The sequence below is a fragment of the Pteronotus mesoamericanus genome, unplaced genomic scaffold (assembly GCF_021234165.1).
Source record: "Pteronotus mesoamericanus isolate MK-2021 breed Mesoamerican mustached bat unplaced genomic scaffold, CSHL_Meso_final contig_40, whole genome shotgun sequence".
Classification (NCBI taxonomy): Eukaryota; Metazoa; Chordata; class Mammalia; order Chiroptera; family Mormoopidae; genus Pteronotus; species Pteronotus mesoamericanus.
In genome coordinates, this window is record NW_026555150.1 from 291,113 (window position 1) to 311,801 (window position 20,689).

Below are 20,689 nucleotides of genomic sequence, written 5' to 3' on the forward strand. Positions count from 1 at the left end.
AGGGTGGTTCTGTGAAAGAGAAAGTGGTTTTATTTTTTTATTTTTTATATATTTTTTATTGTTCAGTTATAGTTGTCTTGCCATTTTCCACATTGCTGTCCCCTGCCCCGTCCCCCGCAATTCCCATAGTCAATACCCACCATTGTCCATGCCCTTGAGTCCTCTATTTGTGTTCCTTGACTTGACCCTTCCCCTTCTTTCCCTGTTATCCCCCCCACCTGCCCCTATGGCCACTGTCAGTTTATTCTTTTTTTATTATTAAATTTATTTATTTTTTTAAATACATTTGTCTCTGCCTCCCCCCACCACTTTCCCTTGCCCCCTTCCTCCTTCCCTCCCTCAGCTCTTCCCCTTTGGTTTTGTCCATGAGTCCTTGCTATATGGTCCTTGACTTTCCCCTTCCCTTCCTTTTCCCCCGCCCCGCCTCCTTCCCTCTTGTCTCTGTTGGTTTCTTTTCCTGAGAAAGTGGTTTTAATTCTTGCATTTCCTTTTCCATTTTTCTCAATCATTTCTTCTGGTTATCAAATCATTTTTTTTTACTTTCTCCTTAGAATGATGGCCATACTATAATGCCTGTAATTCACAGTCTTGGAATGAGGCAGTTCTAAAAACCCCCATAAATACATTAATTTACCCAAATCAAAGAAACAGTCCTCAGGCTACTGTAAGACAGAATTCTCATATGTATACCTATTCCAAATGTGACAGAGAGATATTAGCAATTTAAGAGAGAGAGCTGCAGGCAGCATTTCTGGCTTCCCATATTTTTTCCATTATTAAAGCCAATGGTAATCTGACAGGACTTTAGAACTGGTATCACCTATGCTTACTCAATAGTAAAATCTTGAATTTAGAGAAGGTAGTTCATCTAGCTATGGCTAGTATTCCAAAAGAGTGGAGAGCCAGAAAGAAGAATTTTTATAATTTACGATTTATTACCTGACTGTTGTGTGGCCACAGACCTTAAGATGATCCACTCAACTTAGCAACTGCCAGATGGATCCTATCCTCATTGCCAAATTGTTGGGGCAATAGAATTAAACAAAAATTTCCTGCCAACCCAATAAAACCTCTCCATAAAATGTAGAAAGAATAAAATAGTCTGGTTTAATGCTTATTCAATGAAAAAATCTGAGATGTTTATTACAGGCCATCCACCAAAGAAACTACAGACAGAAAAAATAACTCATACCCTTTTATATACATGTTAACCTATTAACGTGTATATGTTCTATATATATGTTAATTTACTATGTATACATTAATGGTATCTATCCAGAGAAAAAATAAAATTTCTCATCTTTTTTACATGTCAGAAGATACATCTTGGAACTTAATTCCCACAGACAGAAAAACAGGGCACCGCCCTTCTTGGTATTTACTTTTTAAAGAGATGGCTCCACAAACAACAAACATTCCTGGAAGGCAAAACTGCAAGAGGTATATTTAGCTTTGAAAAAGACTTACATACCTTTAAAAGAGGCAGAACCAGCATTTATAATTTCAAGTTTTCTAAAGGAAATGCTAAAAGAAAAGTGGGAGGAGGAAAGTACATTTTTGCATTAGGGAAAATTTTAAATTGATTTCTTCAGATTTTTATTTACCTTTATACTGGCAAAGAAAAGTCCAGGTTACAGTCCTGGAGGGCCCATAACACATAATAAATTACCTAGACAGGGAATAAGAAAAGGCCTTAGTAACTGGATCTCTAGAATATGAGGTAAGCACTAGTTCTCAGGTTAAAAACAAGACAACAAAATGAAGTTACTTGTGCTAAGCCTTGCAGCACCAAACCAAGACTTAATTACAATTTTGGCTTTCCCAGAAATGGAATTTTAAACCTGCCAATCAGGAATAGCCTGATCAGTACTAGTTAGGTAATCTCATAGGCCCTACCTCCTAAAGGAAGTAACCTTGCAATAACCAATCTGCTTTTTTGTCTGGTATAACTTCCTGTCCCTCCTCTCTTCTGTTTTTAGAAGTCTTTAATTTTTTTACACTCCTTGGGGCTCCTTTCTATCTGCTAGATTGAATGCTACCCTATTCAAATAGATTTTTACTCATATAAACACAATTTTTAATATGCCTCACTTTATTTTTTAACACAGCCAAGGGGCAGTGCCTCATTATAAGTGAGGTATAAGATCAGGGTTGGAGTAGCAAGAAGGATTTGATGCTGTGTTTGACAGACTTGGGCTAGAGCTGCTTAAATACTTCTGGTTTGTGTGGCTTCTAGAATCCAGGACAGGGCTCAGCCTACAGATAATCAAAAAGCAATTTGAGCCTAGCTACAAGAATATTTAAAGTTACAGAGAGAGAGAGATTTGTATACAAAGGCCTTTTTGTTTTTTACAACCATATTAAAGTTTACTCCTTTTATCCAGGTTAACAAAATGTATCACAAGGAAAACTAAGCATTGGGCTTAGCAAAAACAATACTTTTTGAAAGTAGAACACAGTTTTTTTAAGGAAATAATATTGCAAATGGCACATTTGGGTCAATTTACCACACTAGAGCAATAAAATCTTAGAGGATAGCTATGTTCAACTGAGCCACATACTTGCACTATCGTAAAGTTACTTGAAATCATCCCCAAGATCAAGGTTTAAAACCATTTTAAAAGACAAGACTTTGTGTTCTATAGCCACCTGTGTAAGAGGTGCTTTTCTTTCTCCCAAAAGTCAAAGCGTATCAGAAGTCTGACAATACTTACTTTTTTCCTCATCATGCCTTCTGTTCAAAGTAATATCACCATTGGTAATACGGTTTATATCTTGACTGACCTGGATGATGCAGTTCATGAAGTGGAGATTGAGAAAGGGATGGCCTTCTGGGTGCAGGCCACATGCCATGACTCACTTCCCCTGGTTATATAAACGGAGGGCTCAGAGTTCCCTGGTCTTCAATGAAACGGGATAAACAGTGAGAATTACCATGGTGAGAAGGATTTGTATTTACAAATTAACTTGTTGAGGTGGAGCAGGTCCTGGAGGAAGATATTTCATATAAGGTGCCATCTGAAAAATAATAGGTCCATGGAGAGGGTGGTAGAATAGAAATCGTTGGTGGATCTGAAGCCTGTCTATGAATCAAGTGAGAAGTATCTGCAGCCTGGGAAGGATGTGGGATTTGATGGCTTATTGGAAATGGAGAAGATAGTGTGGTACAGAATGCTGCTCTGGAGACATATTATGATGAGAGTTCAATACCGCTGGTTGGCACTGATATTCAGAATGATGTTGAACAGGTGTGGAGGCAGGAGGTGGTGGTGCTCGCCTGAATTTGAGTCATTCTGAATAGGGAGTTATTAAATTGCTGTTTTCTTGTTGAAACACAGTTTTCCTGACTCACAAAAGGAGGTAGAGGTGAGGCCAAGGACAATTAATTCTGGCGGGTGAGCACGAATGTCTTCTTGTGGCTGATTATATGACTCTGGCAAATGTTGCAAAGGAGGTGGTAGGATAACATACTACTTTGGTGGAATATAGTTCATATGATGCTTGTCTGTCAGCATTATAAAATGATCAGAGATTTCAGTTGGTGGTGGGGCAATGAGCAGAACAAACGAACATTTTCTTTGTTTTTAACAAGCGTTTTGTTTTTTTAAAGAAATAGGCAAAGCCATCTTTCTTTTCAGTCAAAACACAGAACAAATGGAAACATTGTGGTATTTAACCTTCACAAGTTTGAACCTCCACAAATAACGCAACAAGATTTACATTTTAAACAGCCCTCTACATACACTCCATCTTCTCTATCTTGGTTTCAAATTTTATCTTCCAGAGTGAACATTTTCAACTTAAGTATAGGCAACAAGATTTTAAGCTCTCGTATGGCGTAAGTTGATATGAGCCTCTAAGTCTCTTCGAGATAAATACGTTCTCTTACATTCTTGAACACTGCTACACATGAAGATAGAACCTCGCGGGTGTACCTCAATTCGTTCCACGGGATTATCACAGCACGGACACACCCTAGCGCCTTCTTTTCTGTAGAAAATAGCACACCTACAGCAAAACGCATGCTTGCACGGAATCATCCGCCCATAGATTTTAATGGGTAAGTTGCATTCTTCACAGAAATGAACTGGGGTATCATCCTTTTTACCTAAAATGTTTATCTTAAAGCCCCAAAAAAGATCTCGAGGAGATATTTGGTCATAACTAAACAATTCGCACCCAGCAGAGTTGTGATGTTCTTCCTCACCCGAACGAAGCCCTTCGTTGGCGCGCTCCATGATTCAGCTCGCAGGGTACACTGGGACCGGATGTGAACCTCACGGACGCAGGGAGCGAGCGCATGCGCCCTACATACCCTGAGGGCCCTAGGAGGCGGAAGTGGGCTTGTGTTGCCCCAGCTTTGATGTCGTCTTACACAGCCCCCATTACAGTGAGTGTATCAGGCAGAAGGAGAAAGAGCAAGCAAATGATGACGGTCAGTGTTGAGATGGCTGAGGTGGCTCTTCTTATACTTCAAGGAAAGGTAGCCTTTAACTAGAAAGAGACTGATCGAGAATGGGCTAGGGGGAAAGAGTAGGCAGGGGCAATAGTACTTAGAAGCTTAAGCACCAGCCAGGTGGTGCTGCCAGCCCGCCGTTGAGGGTTTTTTTTTTTTAAACATGCCATTTTATTTTTTATTATAAGATTTTGGAAAATATGATTCCACAAAACATACGAAGATAGAAATACAATATCATGATGCAGAGATTGCAATTTATACTGTTATATACTTTGCTATATAAAGATATCATATGTACTACAGAAATTATGCCCGTATATGGATATATTTATGCATTTGAACAATGTAGTGCTTTGCTTTCTTTGAGGGGGAAGCCCACTCAGTATATGAAATGTTCAAATAGAGACTGGATAACTTCTTGTCAGAGATACTGTAGATCCAACTTCTCAATCTTTCCTGCCAAAGCACCCCAATTGTAGAGAAGGGTGAACTTGACCATGACTGTGAGCGTGAGGGGGAAAACTTCCAAACACCTCTGAAAGCAATATATTTCTTTGAATAGTTGGACTTTACTTAAAATTACACGAACATAACTTCTTGCTTCAGAATGTTCATTTTAATAAAAAATGCTGCTTTTAATTAGTTAAGTTATTTGAATCTCTCCTTGCTTTTAAAGTCTTAAAGTAACAGTGAAATCCTGGAAGCTGCACTGGAATATGTGCCAAGTGCTGTAGCACACTGCTGTTATCTCCCCTTGGTGTTGGTTCACTAGTCTGTGATGTACTGCATAGAGTGCCTCCTTTACTGAGTACAAGGTAATCCATTAGAACTTGGAAATGCACTTTATGTAGACTCCTTTATAATGGTATTTGTCTACAAAGGTATTTATCTGTGAATAAAAGTTAAAAGTCCCAACAAATTAGGGAAGTGAATAGTCCTATTATAAAATATTTCCCATATCCCCAAATTTCTCATTTTGGTTCTTTAAATATTTCATTCTCTTGGTACATTTGATGTGTATTATAGGGCATTAACAGCTTGGAGGAAAGACCTAAATAAAATTAAAAAAAAAGGGCAAATAATGTGATGATCACTCAAAGACAAATGTTCTTTTTAATATGTCTTCATATTAAAAAGGATCACATTCATTGATGGAAAGATAAGCCTGGATTTACAGAAATGCCATTTGTACCCACCTTTTTGGTAACCTATGTGTACTCTAAAGTGAGGTTTACTCTTCCTGTGAGTTTCATTCTGTCCTATCCAGAATAGGTGCTCTCATTCTCATTTGCAAAGCAACATTGCTAAGAAACTGATGAAATACCATGACCAAATTGTGCCAAATATATGATGAAAAAAATGAAAGAATAGGTCAGAGCAGGAAATTGCCCTCATTAAGCAGATTATCCATCTCTGCTGAAACGCCAAGACACAGTCAAAGCTGACCTTTGCCAAACAAAAAGACAAAGTCAGCAGGGATGTTGTCCCAGGTAGAAAATGCTACAGAGAAAAGAAAAAATAAATTAAAGCCATAAACACATTTTTTGATGATCTCTATTTAGACACTGGAATTGCAGAAGCATACAACTGGATCTGAATGTTTTTGCAATAACATTCCATGATTGATTCTGGGGAGTTGATAAGTTTTCACATTTGCTGTCATGCTTTATGAAAGAATATATAGCCACATGGGGCATATTATCAGAGAGAATAAGTGAATAGCAGAGGTAGGGTTAAAAAGAATACGATGTTGGATATGATTATGAAACTTACAGGTGGTCAAAAGAAGGAACGAAGGGCAGAGGGTTAGGGAAAAATTACTTCTCTTTATCCATTTCATTACTGATGAATTCCTGCGAGGTTGCATGTAAGTAGATATCAGTTTTCTCATCCTGACCTATAATATAATTTCATGACTTTTTTGGTTTTTATTTTGAATTTGTTATTTGTGGGCAATCACTACTGGTACTTAAGCTTTTGCTTTCTTTGGCCTCCTGTCAAATAGCTAATGCCATGCTAATGCATAAGTGTACCAAGGGGTCCTCGTGACTCAGTGTGCACCTTTCTTTCTGCAAAATAATCCTGCTTGAGATGAAGTGGTTTTCAAACCTTCTTTATATTCAGAAGGATGCAGCTGCTCTGAGTAAAGTTGGAAGGGGAACCCAGAGTCCTACCTCCTCAACAACTCTGGCACCCCTTTCACTCCCTCCTACAGTGGTCTTTTAGGCAGCTCAGTGGAGCACAATTTGACTGGCACTCCTCAAATATATATGTTCTGAACTGATGTATAAAATATTTATAATGAACTATATCATGTATCAAAAATAATAATAGATGAGTACCAGTATATCTGTCACCTATGTATTTACCACCCATATATCAGTGCATTTGAAAACACTCCTTATACCCCTCACTCGTTACCACCTTCAGGAGAGGAAGAGATTGTACTGAATTGTGTTCATCATCCTCCAACTATTTTCAGTTTTAAAAGTTACATATGTATATATCTTTATACAAAATATTATTTAAGAAATTGAGCAAAAAGGAAAAAGGACTCATGGGCATGGACAACAGTGTGGTGATTGCTGGGAGGAGGGGGGTGTAAGGGGACTAAGTGGTAATGGAAAAAATATAATAAATATTAAATAAAAATATTTTAAATATATTGCACTTTATATAGATGAATAATACTGTGATTTTTTTATTCCCTCAGGATTATATTTCTGACGTGCTTTCAAATTAACTCATGTATTTTATTCATTTTCAGTACTATATTCCATTGTGTGAATATATATTAATTTAAACGTTCTATTGATGGATATTTAGTTTCCTCTCAGGTTTCACAATTGCGAGTGCTGCTATGAGACATTCTTGTGTATGTCTCCTGTACATGTTCAAGAATTTCTCTAGGGTATATGTAAAGGAGTAGCAATACTGGATCAGAGAGAATGAGCATATTCAACTTTTCCCAAGTATTCAGATTAATTTATCAGCAGAATATAAAACATTTTGTTGCTTCTCATCTTTACCAACACTTATTAACATACTCTTAATTTATTACAAATTTGGTAGTTGTAAAAGTCATATTAATTAGGTTTTTATTTTCTGTTTCTCAGATTTCAAGTGACGTTGAGCAGCTTTTCATATTTTATAGGCTGTTTATAGTTTCTCGTTTGTCAAATACCTGTTCATATTATCGGACCATTTTTTTGGGTAAACAATTTATATTGTCACTTATCGATTTGTAGGAGTTCTTTACATATCCCTGATACTGTTTTTTTTTCCAGATATATGACTTGCAGTTCTCTAAGTTTGTAAGTTTCTTTATGGTGTCTTTATAGTGTGATAAACAAAAGTTCTCAATTTGTATGTATCAGACTTTTCAATTATTTTCTTTGTGGCTGTTGCTTTTCTGATATGCTAAAAATGTTTTTCCTAACCTGAGATCATAAAGGATATTATCCCTTACAATTTTTTAAGTTTGGCATTTCAAATGGAATCTTCATTAATTGAGCTGCAGCAGATTTTACATGGGGTAATATAGGGATACCTTTTATCCTCTTCATATAAATAGTCAGTTATCACAGAACGATTTATTAAATAGTCTATTCTTTTCCTTCTGATCTTCAATGGCTAATTCTGTAATATACCAGGTTTTCATATATGCACAAGTCTGTTTCTGGATTCTCTATTCCATTCCATTGGCCTATTTTTCGATCTCATCTTAATTACTGTGGCTTTATAAAGTTTTAAGATTTTATAATGGGGAGCAAGTCTCCCCAATATTTTTTAGGATCATCTTGGCTGTTCTTAACCATTTGCTTTGTCAAAATATTTTAGGTTGGTGGGATGTTGAAGATAAGGATGAAGGAGTCATGAGTGAAAAGAAAGGGAGAGAAGAAGCCTTACAAATATACGTTTACTCATGTTAGTTATTCTAAAATTCAGTGCCTTTGAAGTCAGGTATTTTCAAAGACCAGAAAAGCTGCCTGCCTAAATTTATAGACATCGTTGTCTTTACACTGTGAGATGAGGCACAGGGTTAACACAATTTGTTTCTTTCACTTTAAAAGCTAACTTCTTTGGGCTCTTACTAATTCTTGGGATAGTCAGTATAGCATTGTGATAAATAGTGTGGGGGAGGGGAAATTTCAAGTCTTTCCTCTTCTTCTGAGTGGTTTAAAAATCAAATTGACATGAGACATTAACAGGAGATAATAACCAAATTTATTATGTATGTACATATGGGGTTCCATAAGAATATGGGGCCTGAGGACAAATTAGGCAATTGAGCTAAGGTAAAAGGGGGTTAGTGGTTTGGACTTCAAAGAGAAGGAGGGCAATTCATGGGTAAATAAGAAAGAGCAAACACATGGTAAACCAATTCTTGCCAGGCTGCCCAGACATAGAGTGGAGTCTAAGAAACAGACTTCGCTAGGTTCCTCCCTGTCTACCACATTTCGATCATATTTATAATGCTAGGGCGATCTCCCTTCCTGGAGTAAGTTTTTCTATCTGAATTCTTTTAGGCAGGTAAAGGGCGAGGTAAAAGGCTTTTCTTGAGTCTTTTGTTTCTTTAAAAATAACCAGCTTAAAAAAATCAATTTCCCAAAAAGGCCTATTTTGGAGTGGAAAGTTCTGCTTCCCCTCAAAAGCATGGCCTTTGCTATCAGACATACTGCTGTCTAAATTCCTGTTTTGATACTTACTGCCTGCATGACTTTAGGTATATTACTTAATCTTCCTGAGACTTAGTATTTTCTTTTTTGGTACATAAATGGTGATAATAATAATGATAAATAATAATAGTAATAATGGTAAATGGTAATTTATACCATTTTTTATTATTTACCATTATTGTATTACCAATATCATATTGTATTATTTACCATTATTAAATGGTAATAATGGTAAATAATAATAAATAATACCTATTATTACTTACCTACTTTGTTAGTTTTCTGTTGCTGCTGTAACAAATTACCACAAACTTAGTGCCTTAAAACAACACAAATTTATCATCTTATCACTTCTGTTGGTCAGAAGTCTGACAGGGCTTTCACTGGACTAAAATCTAGTATTCAGGAAGGCTGCATTTCTTTCTGGTGACTCTAGGGGAGAGTCCACTCTCTTGTTCATTCAGAGTCTTGGCAGAATTTAGTTCCTTGCAGTTGTAAGCCTAAAATCGCCTTTTCCTTGTTGGCTGTCTTCTGAGGGCCAATCCTAGTTTGTGGAGGTCACCTGCATTCCTTGGTTCACGATCCCCTCCCTCCCTCTTCAAAGCCACCAGTGGCGGTTTGAGTCCCTCTCACCCTTTAAATCTTTCTTGTCTCTTTTTCTATCATATCACTCTTTTTTAATTCTCACCCAAGGACACTTTTTTCATTGCTTTTAGAGAGAAACAAAGGGAGAGAGAGAGAAACATCAATTATAAAGAGAAACATTGATCGGTTGCCCTCTCATACACACCCTGACCAGGAGCCGAATCTGCAACCTGGACATGTGCCCTGACCAGCAATTTAACCCACAACCCGTCTGTCTATGCTCCAGCCATCTGAGACACACCGGCCAGGGTGTCATCACTCTTTATTTGTCACACTATTTCTTTTTCTTCTTTCTCACTCCAGCTTGGAAAAGTTCTCCACTTTTAAGGGCTCATGTGATCAGATTTGGCCCATTTATTTATTCTAGAATAATCTCCCTGTTTTGAGGCCCATAATTTTAACCACTTATGCACATGACCCTTTTGCTATGCAAAGTAACATATTCACAGGTTCTGGGGGTTCAGATGTGGCCATCTTGGGTGCGAGGAAAGATTGCATTATTATTCTGTTCCTTCTGCCACACCTACTTTATATGATTGTTGTGAGGAATGCACAAGCTAATATGTATGTAAAGCATTCAGTATAGAGTTGGTGTGCAGGAAACATTCCATAAGTGTTCATTAATGTTTGTACTATTTATCACTAGCAAAATGTGCATGATCCTTTTTGTTTTGGGGGGCTCTATTTATGTGACCTAATTTTACCTTCTAATCACATAATTCCTTTTTTAAAAATTTTAAGCTATGCAATATTTCAAGCAAACAGATATATAATTTTTGGAGAAAATTCATGTCCTATGTAGCTGTAGTGGGTTGAATTGTGTTCCCACAGAAAAAAGAAAGAAAAAAAAAAGAAAAAAAGACCAAGTCCTAGTTCCTGGTACATGTGAGTGCCATCTTATTCAGAATAAGGTTTAACTGCTATAATAGAGTTAAGATGAGGTCCTACTGGATTAGGGTGGGCCATAAATGCAATAGCTGTTATCTTTATACAAGAAATGAGAGGGGGATTTAACAAAGAGACACAGAAGAGAAACATAGGGAAAAAGTAAAAAGGTCATACGATGATAGAGGCTGAGAGTAGAGTAATGAAGTGAAGGAATGCAAAGGATTGCTGGCAACCACCAGAATATACGAAGAAACAAGGAAAGATTCTCTGCTAGAACATTCACAAGGAATAGTGCCCTGCTGACACCTTGATTTTGGACATCTCACCTCCAGAACTATGAGAAAATCAATTACTGTTGTCGTAAACCACCTAGTTTGTGGTGGTTTGTTATGGCAGCTTAGGAAATGAATACAGCAGCTTACCATGTTTTTCCAAATTGTTTTTTTCTTTGAAATAGCATATTAAAAATGGCCTTGTTAATTGCCAGCATATAAGACATGTACATTCAAATAATATGCCCCAAAATAATGGGCAGTACCCTAAAAACGACTTGTTTGGTGTAGCCCCTAATAATAGAATAAAGATTGATGAGTAAAAGTTAAGCAGAAACTGATATTTAGTTCAATGTATAAAATAAAGCTTTCTAACAATCGTAAAAGAACATGGCAGTAAGAGTTGTTCTAATAGACCCTAGGTCTTTCATTGATGTAGTAGAACTATTTTTTATGAATGTTTTAGATGAAAATTAATTTTAAAGAGAATCAGATAGTCTCATGGTAAATCAGGAAGAATAGTTTTGTTTTGTTTTGCTTTTTACATTGTAACATAAAAGACAAGTCTGGCCCTGGCTGGTGAGGCTCAGTGAATTGAGGGCCAGCCTGCGAACCAAAGGGTCGCTGGTTCGATTCCCAGTCAGGGCACATGCCTGGGTTGCAGGCCAGGTCCACAGTGTGGGGAGGGGGGCGCGTGAGAGGCAACCGCACATTGATGTTTCTCTCCCTCTCTTCCTCCCTCCCTTCCCCTCTCTCTAAAAATAAATAAATAAAATCTTAAAGAAAAGACAAGTCTGAACTAGTGCTAGCTTACTTAGATGTATATAAGAAAATACAGAAAGCTCTGTCCCACATTTTCTGCATGAAGTTCAAACACTTGGTTGATCAAGAACAAAATTTGGTTAAATGATTATCTAGCCTATATTATAAGGCTACATGTAAATCAATTGGTAGAATTTTTTTAAAGCAATGAATCATCTAGTGTTTATTGAGTGCTCCCTGTATGATGTAAGAGATGTGGATGACACCATCACTGCCCTAGTTGATTTTACTATAATTTCACTAGGTTGTGTAGTAGATATTTGCTGGGATTCTCTCCAGGACCCATTTTCTTGCTAAGGATATTCGTATTTTCCTTCTGGTATCCACCCCTTTGTTTTACTGGCCACTTCCTTCAGGCTACCTGATCAGGGGTAAATTTTAGTGTTCTTGTTTGGATGCTGTTAAGAAGTTCTGTGTATTCCTCTTGATAGTAATAAGAAAATATGCATTCTTTTTCTTAAAGATTTTACTTATTTATTTTTAGAGAGGGGAATGGAGGGAAAAAGAGATGGGGAGAAACATCAATGTGTGGTTGCCTCTCCAGTTTCCCTCACCCAGGGCCTGGCCTGCAACCCAGGCATGTGCCCTGACTGGGAATCAAACCGGAGACCCTTTGATTCACAGGCCGGTACTCAATCCACTGAGCCACACCAGTCAGGGCAAAAACATGCATTCTTGATTGTGGCTGGCAGCTATATTTTTGCTAGGGTGGCAGAGCAGAAAGATGTAAACATATTGACTTCTTAAAGATACTGAATTACTTGGTTAACCAATATCTGGATGATCCAGCTGAGTGAGAAAATACTCTTTTTGTTTAAGCCAGTTTGCCTTGAGTTTTGTGTTCTTTCCAATATAAAGTCTTATCTGATATGTTAATAAATCAATTGAAGAATAATTAATGACAATATGTAATCAAGTGCTAGGTATGCTGGAGATAGAACACCAGCAGCAATTAGCATTATGGGTAACTTGACAGAAATGCAAATTTTCAGGCCCTACCCTAGACTGACTTAAAAACTTTGCTGGTGGGGACCAATAGTCTTTGTTTTAACAAGCCCTCCAGGGGATTCTGATGCATGCTAAAGTTTCAAAACTGCTACCCCATATAAGTGAAATCATATGGTATTTGTCTTTCTCTGTCTAACTTATTTCACTTAACATAATACCCTCTAGGTTCATCTATGTTGTCACGAGTGGATTTCATTCTTTTTTATGACTGAGTAATATTCCATTGTATATATGTACCATCTCTTTTTTATCCAGTTGTCTATTGATGGGCACTTGGGCTGATTCCATATCTTGGCTATTATAAATAATGATGCAATGAACATAGGGATACGTATATCTTTTTGCATTAATGTTTTGGATTTCTTCAGATAAATACCCAGAAGTGGGATTGTTGTGTCATAAGGTAGTTCTATTTTTAATTTTTTGAGGACACAACATATTATTCCCCATAGTGGCTGCTCTAATCAGCATTCTCACTAACAGTGCACAAAGGTTCCCTTTTTTCCACATCTTCACCAACACTTGTTGTTTGTTGATTTATTGATGATAGCCATTCTGACAGATATGATATAATTTCATTTATGTGTGGAATCTAAAAACAAAACAAAAATTCATAGATACAGAGAACAAACTAATGGTTGCCAGATATGAGGGTGGTTGAGGGGACGAGGTGAAAAATGGGAAGGTATTAGGAAGCACAAATTGTTAATTACAAAACAATCATGAGCACGTGAAGTGCAGCATAGGGGATATAGTCAATAATATTATAATAACTATGTATGGTGCCTGATGGGTGCTAGACTTATGTGGAGGATCTTTTCATAAGTTATATAAATGTCTAAGCGCTATGCTGTATAATATCAAATGTCAACTGTAATTGAAAAATTAAAAACACCCTGAAAAACTACTACCCCAGAAGTTCAGGAAAGGAAGACAATAAAAAAAGTGAGATTAAGTAAATATAGGAACAGGTTGAACTCCTGAAAAGAAGACTTAGGTAGCAGTAGGAATAAAGGCCCAGAAGTAGGAATGAATGGTCTTTATTTGAGCATTATCTGGATAATTGTGACTTTAATAAAATATGCTGAGATCAACCTGTTTGGACTATAATCATAGAATAGTAAGAGCATCAAGTCATAGAAAGAGAATGGTTTAGTCTTCTAATGGTGTTAGGTAGACAGAGAAGCCTCCTTCCTGGACTTCAAAAATTTGTTTGGAGAGAGTCACTTTCATCTTGTCAAAATCTGACACCAGTAGGGTGACTAGCAACCCTGATGATTTAACCTGTCCTGACTTTATGAGATTTTGGATGTAATTCCTGTCTTTTTCATCCTTCTTTTCCATATTTTATGGGAGAACTTTCACTTTAAATACTGATGTCATGTTCAAGGTTGTACATTACTTGCCTACACTGCCTGCTCTGTTTGATAATGTGTGCTTGGATGCAGCTGCTTACACTCCGCCTTTTTCTCTAAAGTGTTATAAGCCACGTGTAATGACACAGCCTGTGGAATTATAGAATGGGAGCTGATTTTGGCTCAGAGAGAGTGCTGGAAAATGAGAGACAAGCATTTTAAAGCTAAAATGCTAATGGATGCAAAACAAACAAACAAACATTAGACCTTAAAGTCTTACTCTTTTCCATATTTGTCTAGACCTCAGTTTATGGTGGTAGTGAGTGGGTGTATAAATGACAGTGGGGTGGAGGGAGGATAAGAAGGGTGTTAACCTAATGATGCAAATAACTTTTCCTTATCCACAACCAGCTCTTGGCTAAGAAGTGCCAGAACAGTGAATAAGCATTTCTAAAGCAGAGGCATAGCTCAGTGTATTTAGTCATTAGTCATTATTTAATTAATCTTGATAATGAGGCTTCATTTTAGAAAGACTTTAATTTAATGGCCTTGATATTGAATGACCTTGATATAGCAAAGATGCTTGTGTTTGTGTGTATATTTGTGTGTGTAAAATGTAAATGATGCGAGTGGCTTGGAGTTGGATCAAAAAAATCCTCAGCACCAAGCTAAGGGTACTTTAAATCTGCTTTCTTTGCTGGTCAGATTGAAGGATGCCTGAAACAAGCGATAAATTTTTTTCCCTCAGCCACTTTGGGAGGATAGATCAGCCAATGAATCATCTCTTGTTTGTTCAGATAGACTGACCCATCATTTGATTTGCTTTGAGGGTCTAAAGTTTAATTTTGATAAGGGAGTGATTGTAGGAAGAAAATGTTCAAATCATGGGACACTAGTGAATTATAGGGCTAGATGAGTCATTTTCACCTGACACTTTACTTAGAGGAGCAACTTGGAATTCTGTTAGCTTGTTTCCTGAGGGGACAGTTTCTGCCTGCAGAGTGTTTTCCATAGGCACAGGCCAGTGGAGACTTGGATTTCTAATCTTTTCTTGGACAAGGTGGTGCTTTGATAGCCTTAACACAGGACTGATAATTTCTCCACATTATGCTAGAGTCTCTAACTAGTGTTTGCTAGCTTTGAGCTATGAGGGTTTGGCTGTTTGGGAGATGAACATGTGGGTTGCTTCTCTCCTTTACTCTGGGGATTTTGAGCTCTGGTATGATTTAATAGACCCTTTTAGATGTTACACTTCTAGGTTCATTTTCAATCATGAAATGCATCTCTGGCCTTCAATGTGACTTGTTTGAAGTTAAAGAAAGATATATAGTCTGACAAACCCTGCAGTGTCTTTTGGAAAGTATTTAACATAAGTCCTTGTTGCAGCCAACATACCCATGAGACAGCTGACAGTTCGTTATTGTATAACTATGAAGTATTAGACACTGTGAGGTAAAAGTGAAAATGTAAAAATGTTAAACATATAGATTGTATCTGCATACAACTGGTTTACAGACTTTGTTATCATGTTTCTTTTACAAAATTTACTGTTTTTTTGGTAGGTTTCTCTATTGGTGAGTACAAAGTACTTTTAGATTGCAGTTCTGCCTCTATACTTTCTGAACAGTGTACTTTTGGGTAAGTCTTACTCCCTCAGTCTCAGTTGACTCAACTGTGAAAAGAGATAACATTCGATCTTTATGTTCCTCACTCACAGGGTTATTGTAAGTATAGCTAATGGTCCCAGTTTGATTCTAAGCTGGTATTACCCTACCAATTGGACATGCATGGACACATAATGGAAGGACTATGAGGCAGATTTGCCAGGCATTGGTTATAAAGGACCACAGAGTCTCTTGGAAAAGAACTCCTAAGCAAAAATGAATTTAGGCACATGAATTTGCTATAGGAGCTATACTAGGAAGCCATAGTAAAAGAAAGAGCTAAGTCTTGTTCAAGATAGATTCAAAAGCAAAAAGATAATTGGAGCATTTTAGTCTAAGCAACAGACCACAGTAGTCTATATTGGAGTTTTAGGGAGATGTAGGAGATGAAAATCACCTTTGGGAAGCATAAGCAAAGAGCTATGTTAAGAGAGAAAATGACAGGCACTGGTGGACTGAGTTCCCAGGTCCTCCTATCCATTAGAGTCCATTACCTACTCCTGGACTCTGAGGGTTACCCACTGCATGGTACGCTAGTTTCCTAGTTCCTCTTCAAGGTGTAGATAGTAATTCAGATACCTTGGTATAAGTAAGATTTGGCCAAAAGAAACTGATTGATATATACAAGTTCCTAATTTAAATGGGCTTCCTTTAGTCCATTACTTTCCTAGATGTATGGTCCTACACACTGTATGGTCCTACACACTGTATGGTCAGTGTGTAGGGACAGAATGGTGACTGGTCAGTCAGGGCTTAGCTAAATTCTGTGGTTATGGAGCAGACAGAAGTGGAAGCAAAAGAGAGTTCACTTGTGTTTAGCTGTCCTCTCTACTATGCTCTTTCTAGAAGCATGCGTATGGCCAAGGAGCCTACTGGCTTAATCCACAGGTTAAGATCTCAGGGTCCTACATGAGATAGCCTCATCTTTTGTTGTTGAATTAGAATGACCTATGAGAAGGTAGTGGTGAGATCTGGTGATTTTCTTTGTTATTCTTAGTGTGGTGGGCCTGGGACCTTGAGCTAATCGGGTAGGGGTCCTGCATGTGGCATATACAGCATGGGCAGGAGACTCTGTGTGGGAAAGAAGTTGTTTCTTGCTCTTAGGATAGCTGAGGTGCCTGAAAACAGGCTTCTGCTTTAAAGTGGAGGATGAAGGTGAGGGGGCAAATTGGAGCCTAATTAGAGAAGGCCTTGCAGGAAGGTTGACTACATGTCCTGGAGAGAAACCCAATATACACCTGTAGTTCTGGCATAATTATTAAGAGCATCTCTTTTCACTCGTTAAATTTCTCTAGTTTGGATGGTAAATTATAGGGCAAAGAGCTTCGGTGAGGTTGTTTTGTCTGTTTCAATTTTCATCTGCCCTGCTGGCTGGCCCTTCAATTGGTTAATACTTCACTTTGTCTGAGGTGCCCAGAGATCTCCTGTACTCCCTTTCTGTTAGGTCCATCTTCTGCTTGCTCCCTTATCCTCTTCCCTTTTCCTATTCCAGGCTTTTACAAATTCTTTATATTTGTGGCTCTTTTTTGACCATGGGGATTGTGTAACCCGAGTCTGGCTCTGTACCAAGCTGCATTGGCCCTAATGCTACATTCATTTTTATCCTTTTGCAATTTTAGAATTTGATACCCAAATGCACAAACAAAAGGATTCACCTCTCTATTCTATGGAGGACTCAGACTTGTACATCAGTTACTAATGTCTCTAGAGCCAAGGATTTGAGAAATTTAGTACTGCCCACCTACTATGATGGTCCTGGTCCGAGTGATGGTTAACCTTCACTGCAGCAAATACTTACAGCATTTTTCTCCAAAACAATGTTCCACTGTCCCTGAAGGAAATATAAGAAAAAATAGAAAATAAAAGTTTTTGGAGATTACCAGGAAAGCCTAATCATCCTACCCAAACTTCTGGTGATAGAGCCCAGTTAGCTAATGTCAGGCTTTGTTCCACCCACACTCTCTCAGCACAGGATATGGAAACCAATAGTCTTAGGAAATCTATAGATTTCCTATTCATCTTTATATCATTCAATTTTTATATCTCTAGGGTGTGAAGACAGTTAAACACAAGAACAATTTTATAGGTTTATCAGGGCACTGATGTCATTTGGGCATAGAGTACTTCATTTATACATCATGTGTGAAAAACAGAATTTGACACAAATCACAGGGAATTGCAGTTAATATTTTATGAGTTCATAAATCTGTAGCTGTGACTAACACTGAGCCCTTCAATGGAAAACTCTAGCCTTATAATTCAGCAGCTCCAAGGACTAATTTTATTATACACAGTTTGGGCCAGGAGCTAATATATATTCACATGCAAATCCAGACCCTGGCGAATACCTGAACACATTCCTGTATGGAGATTTGTAAATGTGCTCTGGTGAAATAATCTCATAAGGGGCCTTTGAATTGTCACTTGCTAGTTGCTCAAACAGTGTGCAGTATCCAGGACAGTAAACCTTTTCAAATAAATCCTCAGGTTTTAATTATAAGAGAATTAGGCCTATAAAATTTAATTGTGATTGACAGCCATTATCTCATATGCTTATGTAAATTTGTGTTCCTATTTCATAGATGAGAAAATTGAGGTTAAGCCTTGTTAAATAAAATCCTCAAGGTCATGGTTCCATGAAGATGTAGAACTGGGCTTTCTGACTCTATGACCAATTGTCTTCCTATAACATCACACTGTCTATGACAATAATACAGTAAAACTCATCCATCTCTTTTTGTTCCTGCAAACATGGGCTTCATGGATGGTAACATTCTCACTGGGCAAGATATAAGGATAAGGATAGTTGTGGGAGGAGGCCTCCATGTAATACATGTCATACAGGAATTGGTCAGAGTTGGAGCTCCATAGCTTCATGTTTCATAGGAAAGGATTTGATCAGAGTTGGAACTTCCTGTCAACTACACATCAATCCTAGCAGAAAAAGTTAGGCCTCTGTGTTCCACCTAATGATTTATTTTATACAACCACAGTGGATTTCTGTCATCCAGGGCTGACCTTACATGAAAGCGGTGTTGATGACAATCCTTGTGGTGTGATTTAAAAGGACTGAGGAAACATGACTGGTGTGGCTCAGTATGTTGGGCATCGTGCTATAAACTGAAAGATTGGCAGTTCAATTTCTGGTCAGGGCACATGTCTGCACCAAGGCCAGGTCCCCGGTTGGGGACTTGTGAGAGGCAACCAGTCTATGTTTCTCTCACACTTTGATATTTCTTTTAATTAATTAATTAATTTATTTATTTATTTTTAGAGAGAAGGGAAAGGAGGGAGAAGGAGAGGGAAACATCAGTGTGTAGTTGCCTCTTGTGCGCCCCCTACTGGGGACATGACCCTCAACCCAGGCATGTTTGATACCCTGACTGGGAATCGAACTGGTGACCCTTTGGTTCGCAGGCCAGCACTCAATCCACTGAGCCACACCAGCCAGAGCGATATTTCTTGTTTTAATGTGAAACACTATATTGACTCCTTAGCTATCATATATGTCTACTTCTCTTCTTCATTCCCAAAATTTAACTCCATTATTCTTAAACGTTATAATCTGTTATGTACCTATAAATAATTTTCTGTGCTTTATCTATACATTAATTCTAAAACAATGTTGAATATCACAAGATCACATTTATAATTATAAAATTATGGAAATATTAATCATGGTGAAATCATATACAGGGATTTTTATCCAAGGAAAAGAAAATATGTTATTAAATCTTTGCCTCTGACAGGAAAATCAGAAATGTCAGGGTGTATTGTATACACTTTATTTCATTTCAGGTTTCTTCCTCTGGATTATACTCATCTGCCATTGTTTCTTTTATCCCATGCTTTCCTCATTCTTGCATTAAACTTTTATTTCATTGATGAAGATTCTCAATGAAATATTTTAATATATTATGGGTGGATATTAAACTTTGAATTCTTGCTTCTATTGTCTTTTAGCGTTATGTAATGTTAATAAAACATCTTATGGTGGTCTGTTTATTTTTGGGGGGAGGTTATTTTCAGTTTTTTATTATATGATATTTGATGCATTCTAAGAGTAACTGTAATACATGTAAGTGTGAATTTTGATAAAATAAACATCTTTAAAGTCACCACCCAACTAGAACACTACCATATCTCTGCATATATCTGTTTTTTCTGTTTCCTACACTCCTTACTTCACTCCACTCCAGGTATGATTATTTCAAATTTTGTGTTTACTGTTGTTGTTCTGTTAGTTACAGCTATTGAATATGTATGATCCGTATCTATATAATATACTACAGATACTCCTCAACTATGGTGGGGTTATGTACTAATAAAACCATTGTAAATTGAGCCCTGGCTGGTATGGGTCAGTGGATAGCGTGCCAGCCTGCGAATGAAAGGGTCACTGGTTCAATTCCCAGTCAGGGCACATGCCTGGGTTGTGGGCTGGGTCCCCAGTAGGGGATGCGAAAGAGGCAACTGCACATTGATGTTTCTTTCCCTTCCCCTTTCCCCTCTCTTTTCCTTTCCCTTCCTCTCTCTCTGAAAATAAAGTCTGAAAAAAACCAATGTAAGTTGAAAATAAGTCCAAATGGATTTCAAACACCTAATGTACCAAACATCATAGCTTAGCCTAGGCTACCTTAAATGTGCTCAGAATACTTACATTAGCCTACAGTTGGGCAAAATCATCTCACTGCTGCTTCCCAGCATTATTGAAAGCATTCTACGGCATACTATTAGCATGGGAAAAATATCAAAATTCAAGATTTTAAGTAAAGTTTCCATTGAATGTGTGTTGCTTTCACACTATTGTAAGGTTGAAAAATCTTAAGTTGAATAATTTTAAGTCATGAACCATGGGTAGTTAGTTTTTCCTGTCTTTGTTGTTTATTTTTAATGT

General features: G+C 37.5%; 1 pseudogene; it reads right to left on the reverse strand.

Annotated features, from left to right (window-relative positions):
* Positions 1–3,308: 3,308 nt before the first annotated feature.
* On the reverse strand, positions 3,309–4,238 carry LOC129073322 (E3 ubiquitin-protein ligase Hakai-like; annotated as a pseudogene).
* Between the last annotated feature and the right edge of the window lie 16,451 nt (positions 4,239–20,689).